Below are 9,325 nucleotides of genomic sequence, written 5' to 3'. Positions count from 1 at the left end.
GGCTCTTCTGTCCATGGAATTTTCCAGGCAAGAGTACTGGAGTGGGTTGCCATTTCCTTCTCCAGAGGATCTTCCCAACCCAGAGACTGAACCCAGGTCTCCTGCATTGCAGGCAGAAGCTTTACCATCTGAGCTACCAGGGAACTGAACATTAAAAAATAGTTGAACAAAATTTGTCCAAATAGAGCTGCACTTCTGTCATTTTTTGCTTTGAGAGTTACAGGGACAGTTGAAATACATGATTTCAACCAAAACACATTTTAACATGGTCTTAAGTTGTTTATGGGCTTCTCTGGTGGCTCAGAGGTTAAAGCATCTGCCTCCAATGCAGGAGACCCAGGTTCGATCCCTGGGTCAGGAAGATTCCCTGGAGAAGGAAATGGTAACCCACTCCAGTATTCTTGCCTGGAGAATCCCATGGACAGAAGAGCCTGGCAGTCTACAGTCCACGGGGTCGCAAAGAGTCGGACATGACTGAGCAACTTCACTTCACTTAAGTTGTTTATATCATTATCTCATGTGTAGTGACTCATTTCTAATGAATAGAGAATATAGAAGTGATGGGCTGACACCTCCAAGATTAGGTTATAAAAGAGACTATGGTTTCTGTACTGGGGGCTCACTCATACTTTCTCTTGGATCTTTAGCTGTGAGGTCATGAGCATCACTACTGAGAAGTCCATGTGACAAGGAACTGATATCTCTGGCCAAGAGCTAGAAAGGACCAAGGCTTACTAACAGCCTAATAACCTTAGAATGGTCAACGCTAAGTTCAGCAGCTTCTCATGTAGTTGTAAGAGGATCAGCTTCAATGATCCTCTCAGTTGGTCATTGTCATCTTGTGATGGCCAGCCACTTTGCTTCTCATCTTCAAAGCTCTTGTCTTCTCTGCACAACTTCTTGAACTACCACGGCACTGTATGTTCCTGAGCAGCTCCTGGCCAAATGTGTCATTGATATTGCAAGTTGTCTCCACTGCTTTACAACCCATTTTTGAACTCAAATAAGAAAATCACTTGAATTTGCTTTTTGTATAACATCACTTTCCTAGTCTAAAATAAATAGAAAATAAACAGCAAATAATAAGTCGCTAGCAAAAAACATAAAGCAAGAAATGTGTATTAAAATGATGTGTAACAAAACTGCATTTATTTAAGAAAGTATCCCAATATCAAACAACAAAGCTCAAGAATGTAAAACCACAATTACTTTTTGCACCAACCTAATACATGGAACAAAAGACTGGTTCCAAATAGGAAAAGGAGTACGTCAAGGTTGTACATTGTCACCCTGCGTATTTAACTTATATGCAGAGTACATCATGAGAAACGCTGAACTGGAAGAAGCACAAACTGGAATCAAGATTGCCGGGAGAAATATCAATAACCTCACATATGCAGATGACACCACCCTTATGGCAGAAAGTGAAGAGGAACTAAAGAGCCTCTTGATGAGAGTGAAAGGGGAGAGTGAAAAAGTTGGCTTAAAGCTCAACATTCAGAAAATGAAGATCATGGCATCCGGTCCCATCACTTCATGGGAAATAGATGGGGAAACAGTGGAAACAGTGTCAGACTTTATTTTTTTGGTCTCCAAAATCACTGCAGATGGTGACTGCAGCCATGAAATTAAAAGACACTTACACCTTGGAAGGAAAGTTATGACCAACCTAGATAGCATATTCAAAAGCAGAGACATTACTTTGCCAACAAAGGTCCGTCTAGTCAAGGCTATGTTTTTTCCAGTGGTCATGTATGGATGTCAGAGTTGGACTGTGAAGAAAGCTGAGTGCCGAAGAATTGATGCTTTCGAACTGTGGTGTTGGAGAAGACTCTTGAGAGTCCCTTGGACTGCAAGGAGACCCAACCAGTCCATTCTGAAGGAGATCAGCCCTGGGATTTCTTTGGAAGGAATGATGCTAAAGCTGAAACTCCAGTACTTTGGCCACCTCATGTGAAGCGTTGACTCATTGGAAAAGACCCTGATGCTGGGAGGGATTGGGGGCAGGAGGAGAAGGGGATGACAGAGGATGAGATGGCTGGATGGCATCACTGACTCGATGGACATGAGTCTGAGTGAACTCCGGGAGTTGGTGATGGACAAGGCGGCCTGGCATGCTGCGATTCATGGGGTTGCAAAGAGTCGGACACGACTGAGTGACTGAACTGAACTGAACTGAATAATTGATATGGAATCCTAAAATACTGTAGAGAAATAAAACAGATTGTTCAGGAGGGAGAAACAGAATGGCATTAGACTTCTCACAGCAATATTGGAAGTTGGAACATAATGAATGAGTGGCTTCAAAATTGTCAGCAAAGTAAATTTGCAGTCTAGAATTCTGCACAGACTGCCAAGTGTATATAAGGGTAGAATAAAAACATTTCAGATATACAAGACCTCAGAAAATTTACCTCCAGGAACCCTTTTTCAGGAAGCTATTGGAGAAAGTATTCCACCAAAACAAATGATAAAAAGCAGTAAACAGGGATAGGTGGAAAGCAGGAAAAGGAAGATGCTATACAGGAGAGGAGAAGGAAATTACCAGAAGTCCCAGGTGGCCAGCTGAGCAACAGGCCTAGAAAGCAGCCTGTCAGAGATTGGAACAGGAGGATGGGAGCCTCGGATGGGCTGTTTATTTATTTTTTTTGGCCAAGTTGCTCACCTTGTGGGATCTTAGTTCCCCAACCAGAGATTGAACCCATGTCCCCGACAGTGGAAGTGCAGTTACTAACTACTGGACTGCCAGGGAATTCCTGGAAAGGATTATTTGTAAGGGGGGGTGGGGTGAGGAAACTCTGAAACTAATCAATCACCTGATGTATTTAAATACATAGGAATTTTACAGGTCTGGGGAGAGGAAAAGAATAAATCATGATGAGTACATAGTAAACAAAGCAAAGAGAAAAATAAGGTAATTTTTATTGCAGTTATTATTATATACAAGTGTGATTAAAATATACTATATGTCTCAGCAGTGAACAGTGTTTACATGAACATAACAATATAAACATAAACATTGAAACAATCAAAGTTCCAATATTGGGAGGATAGAGGTACAGAGAAAGACGAGTTTTCTTTTATGCTGGTTGAGTTTAAGTTATACCTTATGGGATTCCAGGTGTAAATGTCAAAAAGCTACAGAATGTCAAGGTAGAGGCACACATTTTTTCTTTTTTTAGAAATGTGCTTAAACTGTGAACATGGGTAAGATTAGTAAAGTAGACAGTATAGAGACCAAATCAAAGACCAGGAATAGAACTATGACCCTCTTTACGTCTAGATGTAAACAAGCAGTTAGAGGGAGAGGTACTTGAAATACAAAACTTTATGGAAGAAAGGGGAAAAGATATTCTTTAAAAAGGTTTAATAATATAAAATGTATCTGTAAGTTCAAGGAAGATGAACAAAATCTCTTCTTTTGGTTTTACTTTTTATTCTTTATTTTTTAAATATGGGTGAAAAAAAAAATACAAGTTAAAATTAGCCAGCTGGACTCAGTTTAGAGGATCTCAATTTATCAGTCAGGAAACAGTGGAACACATGCCTTCTTCTCTTCATCCAGCCTGATGAGAGTATTGACCTTGGCCACATCAGTGTCATAGAGATTCTTCATAGGCTGTTTAATCTGGCGCTTGTTGACCTTGATATCCACAATGAACACAAGTGTGTTGTCCTCTATCTTCATGGCTGACTCAGTGGTCAGAGTTACCTTGATGATGGCATAGTGACCAGGCTTGTTTTTCCTAGCTCACCTGAGGGTATTTGGGGTGCTTTCTGAGTTGCAGTGTTTTAGGCCATTGGAAGGTGGATGACATTCCTTTCTTCTCTTTTATTGTGGCTGTGGATGCCTTTCATCACTGCCTTCCTTGTCTTCAAAGTCTTTGCTTTCATCTTCATGAAAAGCCAAAGGCTCTTGGTTTTCTTGGTAAGGAAGTCAGTAGTGACCTCTACAGAAGAGGAAAGAGAAGGGAAGAAGAATTAGGGAATGGGGTAAAAGGCAGCAATATGAGAGTCTTAAAAGCTTCTTGGTATTACACGGGGCCAAAGCATCACTCCATGGACTGATTATTTACTGATTGCAATGAAAAACAAATGTAACTTAACAGCGGGAAGATATGGCTGTTGCCTCCTTAACTCAGTGATTAACGTTAGCATCACTAAAAGTGAGAAAGTCAGAAGTTACATGCATAGAGACTTCCCTGGTGGTCCAGTGATTAAGAATCCACCTTCCAATGCAGGGGATGTGGGTTAAATCCCTGGTTGGGAAACTAATATCTTACATGCTTGCACTGCACCTACTGAGCCTGTGTGTTCTGGAGCCTGATGTAGCCATAAATAATAAAGAAAAAGAAAAAAGTTATGTGCCTAAGATGTGATGCAATATAAAGCACATAGCACCAACTACCAATATTCCCAACAAAAATGTTTAAGTTGAATTGAAATCAGCCTTTATATCTCATCTCCAGATTTCAGAAAATACAGGGGTAGATGAATCCCTGCTGCTGCTGCTGCTGCTGCTGCTGCTAAGTCTCTTCAGTCGTGTCCGACTGTGTGGCCCCATAGACGGCAGCCCACCAGGCTCCCCCATCCCTGGGATTCTCCAGGCAAGAACACTGGAGTGGCTTGCCATTTCCTTCTTCAATGCAGGAAAGTGAAAAGTGAAAGTCAAGTCGCTCAGTCGTATCCGACTCTTTGCGACCCCATGGATTGCAGCCTATCAGGCTCCTCCGCCCATGGGATTTTCCAGGCAACAGTACTGGAGTGGGGTTCCATTGCCTTCTCCGAGATGAATCCCTAGTGACACTAAAAAATAAACAATTAGACAAACCCAGAAAGTGGAACATTCAATAGGGACAATGGGCCCAGTCTCTTCAACAACTCAGTGACATAAAAAGAGGGTGGAAAGCACTGTTGAAATCAAAAGAGAAGCCATATAGCAGCCAAGGCAATGCATGGTCTTTAATTGAATTCTACTTTAAAAAGCTAGCATTAAAAAAAAAAAAAAAGCTAGCATTAAAATATATTTTTTAGACCACTGGGAAAATTTAAACATGGTCTGTTACATAAAATGAAGGCATTATTATTAGTTTTGCTAATTATGATAATGACATTTTAAATAGGTGCATTTGAAACTCCAGTACTTTGGCCACCTCATGCGAAGAGTTGACTCATTGGAAAAGACTCTGATGCTGGGAGGGATTGGGGGCAGTAGGAGAAGGGGATTACAGAGGATGAGATGGCTGGATGGCATCACTGACTCGATGGACGTGAGTCTGAGTGAACTCCGGGAGTTGGTGATGGACAGGGAGGCCTGGCGTGCTGTGATTCACGGGGTCGCAAAGAGTCGGACATGACTGAGCAACTGAACTGAACTGAACTGAAAGTATTTAGGGGTAAAATGTCAAGATGTCTATAATTTGATTTAATACTTCAGGAAAAGAAAGATGAAGAAAATATGTCAACTATTAAGACTAGTTGCAAGAATGTAGATATCTATTTTGGTACTCTATTATGGTACTCTACTTTTCCGTATATTTGAAAATTATAATAAATTTTAAAACACAGTTAGTGGTAAAAAGGAAGAAGTAGCTTGAATCTATAATTGGGTCAAGGTTGCCTTTACTGTTGAAATGCTTGCAAGATGAAAGGCAGAAGGCAATACACAGAGCGAGGAACTGATGGAGCAAAGCCAGACAAGTGAGACAGAATGGAATGAAAGGACACTTGAAGAGTTTAGACCCAGAAAGAAGTATCAGCACCTAGTCTTCTGAGACAAGAGGGACAAAAAATAATGAGCGAAGAGATAAGAACATTCTCAAGAGGAAATAGCCAGACTGGGGAATAGCTTTCCACTGGAGGAAGGCTAAAGGTAGACTAAGAATAATGAATGTAGATTTGGGAACTTGAAGAGAATGCAACCAATCAGCACATCTTGATGATTTCCTTCAGGTGTGCTTATCAACCTGGAAATGGAAGAAAAACCAGAGAATGCTAGATCTTTCCTAAAGTGGGGGAAGGAATGGTGACAGTCCTACAAATCAAATAGGTGAGAGTAGGTGTTCCTAGGTTTTTAATTAGCCCATAGATAACTAGCCATTCGTAGGAAATGCCCTGTGTGGAGCTTTGAGTAAGACAGGAAAGATGTTAATAGACTAAAACTAGAAAGAATGAACGGAGAAGGCAATGGCACCCCACTCCAGTACTCTTGCCTGGAAAATCCCATGGACGGAGGAGCCTGGTAGGCTGCAGTCCATGGGGTTGCTGAGTCGGACACAACTGAGCGACTTGACTTTCACTTTTCACTTTCCTGCATTGGAGAAGGAAATGGCAACCCACTCCAGTGTTCTTGCCTGGAGAATCCCAGGGACGGGGGAGCCTGGTGGGCTGCCATCTATGGGGTCGCACAGAGTCAGACACGACTGAAGTGACTTAGCAGCAGCAGCAGTAGCAGCAGAAAGAATGAAAAGGCTAGGAAGTCAAGTCTGTTGTGAGTGAAGGTGTGGGACAAGTAAAGGGAATGACAAGTTGTAGTCATGACAGAAAGCACAGAGGGTAAATGTTTGGAGAAAATAAAATTCCAAGTGGTGTTGAGGTTCCAGGTGTGGTTATACAGATTATGACTGAAGTAGAAACTAGTCAGTCAAGTTATTAGAGGAAAATGCACTTGGATGTGCTTCTCAAGTGGCTCAGTGGCAAAGACTCCACCTGCCAATCTGCCTGCTTAGCCAGGAGCTGCAGGTTCGATCTCTGTGTCTGGAAGATCCCTTGGAGAAAGAAATGGCAACCCACTCCAGTATTCTTGCTGGGAAATTCCATGGACAGAGGAGCCTGGTGGGCTTCAGTCCATGTGGTCATGACTGAACATTCATGCACACACTGGGATATAGTAAGGCAGCCTCTAAGATTGCTCCCCCAAAATCCCCACCTCCTGTTATTTGTACCCCGTGTAACCCTTCCCCTTGAGCATAGATTGGACTTAGTGATTTACTTTCAACAAATAAAATAAGGCAAAAGTAATGGACTGTCATTCCTGAGATTATGGAAAGACTCTGGCTTCCATCTCATGTCCCCTTTCTTACTTTTTCACTCGTTTGCTCTATGAAGCCATATTGTGAGTTGCCCAGTCGAGAGATCAACCAGACAAGGAACAACCCATGAGGACATGAGGCCCACCATCAATCACACGAGTGAGTTTGGAGTGACTCCTCCCCAGCTGACACCTCAACTGCAGTCCTGTGAGAAACCCTGAGCTAGAAGATCCAGAGAAGTCTTGCCCAGATTCCTGATGCACAGAAATTGTGAGATGGTGAATGTCTGTTATTTTAAGCCAGTAAGTCAGGTTGATTTTATACGTAGTCACAGATAACTAATACAATGGATATTGATGACTTAAGAATAGCAGGAGACAAGTTAGAAAGAAAAACCATGAGCCAGAAGCAGCAGTCATCATAATGATTTAAAGTAGAGCTTCTCCAACTCAAATGTGCACACAAATCATTTATAAGGGTCTTGTTAAAATTCAGATTCTGATTCAGTGGTTCTGGTGCCTGAGGAGCCATAGTTCCAACAAGTTCACAGGTGACATTAATACTGTGGGTCCTTTGAGAAGTAGGGATCTAAAAGATTAATGGAGGAGGGCTGCTGCTGCTGCTAAGTCGCTTCAGTTGTGTCCAACTCTGTGCGACCCCAGAGACGGCAGCCCACCAGGCTCCCCCGTCCCTGGGATTCTCCAGGCAACAACACTGGAGTGGGTATGGAGGAGGGCAGGAGGGATAAAAGGTGAACTAGGAGAATCCAAATCAATATGCTTGTGGAAGGGGTCAAATTGTTCAATAAAACAAGGGAGCAGGCTAAGGCATACATAAGCTAGGGCCTAAGATGTAGCCAGAGAAAAACAGAAGGATCAAATGAGATTAACCTGCAAGAAAATGTAAAGCATTAAGTATTGCCTAAGACTGGCTTTTATAGGTTCCCCATGGTATAATCTTTGGCTAGGTCTGTCCCCATTTGGGAGTAGTATTCATTCTCTCTTTCTCACACATACACACAAATTGGTCTTTTTTTTTTTTTTTTAATGTGGATCATTTTTAAAGTCTCTATTGAATTTGTTACAATATTGATTCTGTTTTTTGATTTGTTTCTTTGGCCACAAGGCATATGGGATCTTAGCTCCCCAACCAGGGATCAATCCAGCACCCTCAGCATTGGATGGCGAAGTCTTAACGACTGGACCGCCAGGGAAGTCACCAGATTGCTCTTAATATCTATCTACACCCATGTAATACAACTTGACTTAGAAGGTCATTGGGGTAGATAGAGAAAATTTCATTTGTTCACTCTTTCCTTAATTTATTAAGCAGCTCTACACTGAATAATTAAGTGCTAGGCATTGAGACTGAACTGAACCGAAGGCATTGAGAAAACAGAAGTGGACAGGGACTCTGTCACTGTCTCAACTATTGAAACAGCAAGGGAGACAGGTACATCAAGAACTAGTAGAATACAAGCGATTGGTGCTATAATAGGTATAAAAGTTATGGTTACCTGGTTGGGTGAGTGACTCATTTTTCCCAAGGACCCAGGGGTAGAAGAAGTTTCACAGAATAGGTAAAGTGTGAGCTAGACCTTTAGAGGAGAAGACATTGATAAAGGGAATCAGGGAACTCTAAGCAGATCAATTTATAAATAAATCTCTCTGAGACCCTTTTCCTTGTACCAAAAACTTATGCTCTCACAGCAACAGACTTCTGGTCTTTGTTTCCTTCGTGGGAAGAGAACTTGCAAACTGAGCAACATAAATATCACCCCACTTGGCTGCTACCAATAATTTCTCATTGTAAATGATTAAATTGATTTTCTGATACAAACCAGACTCACGTGAATTTGGGATGCATGACCCAGTTTTTCTTAGGTCCCAGCCAACCCAGGATAAGCCAAGATTGAGGATCCAGATTCACAAAGACAAAAAACCCAGAGAATCTAGAAGAACAACATCTCTGACCATCAACCCACTAGGATTCAATTAGCAATCACATTGTTTAATGAAAGATACAGTAAATACTGTAAGATTTAGGGTCAGGGGAAGAACCCTGGATGAGAACTAGGAAGAGACCTAAGGAACACATTTGAAAAGATACTGAAGTTCAGGTGCTTCAGAAATTTGTGTGCATTAATAGTGGGCTTTCAAAACTATGCTTTTATGCGATAAATACCAATAAAGAGAACAGAACTCGGTGAACTGTTCCTGGGGCCTCTTGGAAACTGTGCTTAAGGTCAGTTTGACATCACAGACTAATGTTCTGCTTGATCAAGTCTGACCAGT

The 9,325-nt window shown here is 41.7% G+C and overlaps 1 non-coding gene across 1 annotated transcript; it reads left to right on the top strand.

The window, feature by feature from the left end:
* Positions 1 to 288: 288 nt before the first annotated feature.
* TRNAW-CCA lies at positions 289 to 362 on the top strand. Its single transcript has one exon. It is a non-coding gene; the product is annotated as a tRNA-Trp (tRNA).
* Positions 363 to 9,325: the final 8,963 nt, after the last annotated feature.

The sequence above is a fragment of the Bubalus bubalis genome, chromosome 4 (genome assembly GCF_019923935.1).
Source record: "Bubalus bubalis isolate 160015118507 breed Murrah chromosome 4, NDDB_SH_1, whole genome shotgun sequence".
Lineage (NCBI taxonomy): Eukaryota > Metazoa > Chordata > Mammalia > Artiodactyla > Bovidae > Bubalus > Bubalus bubalis.
Note: the sequence above shows the minus strand (reverse complement) of the source record. Positions and strands in the feature narration are given on the sequence as shown.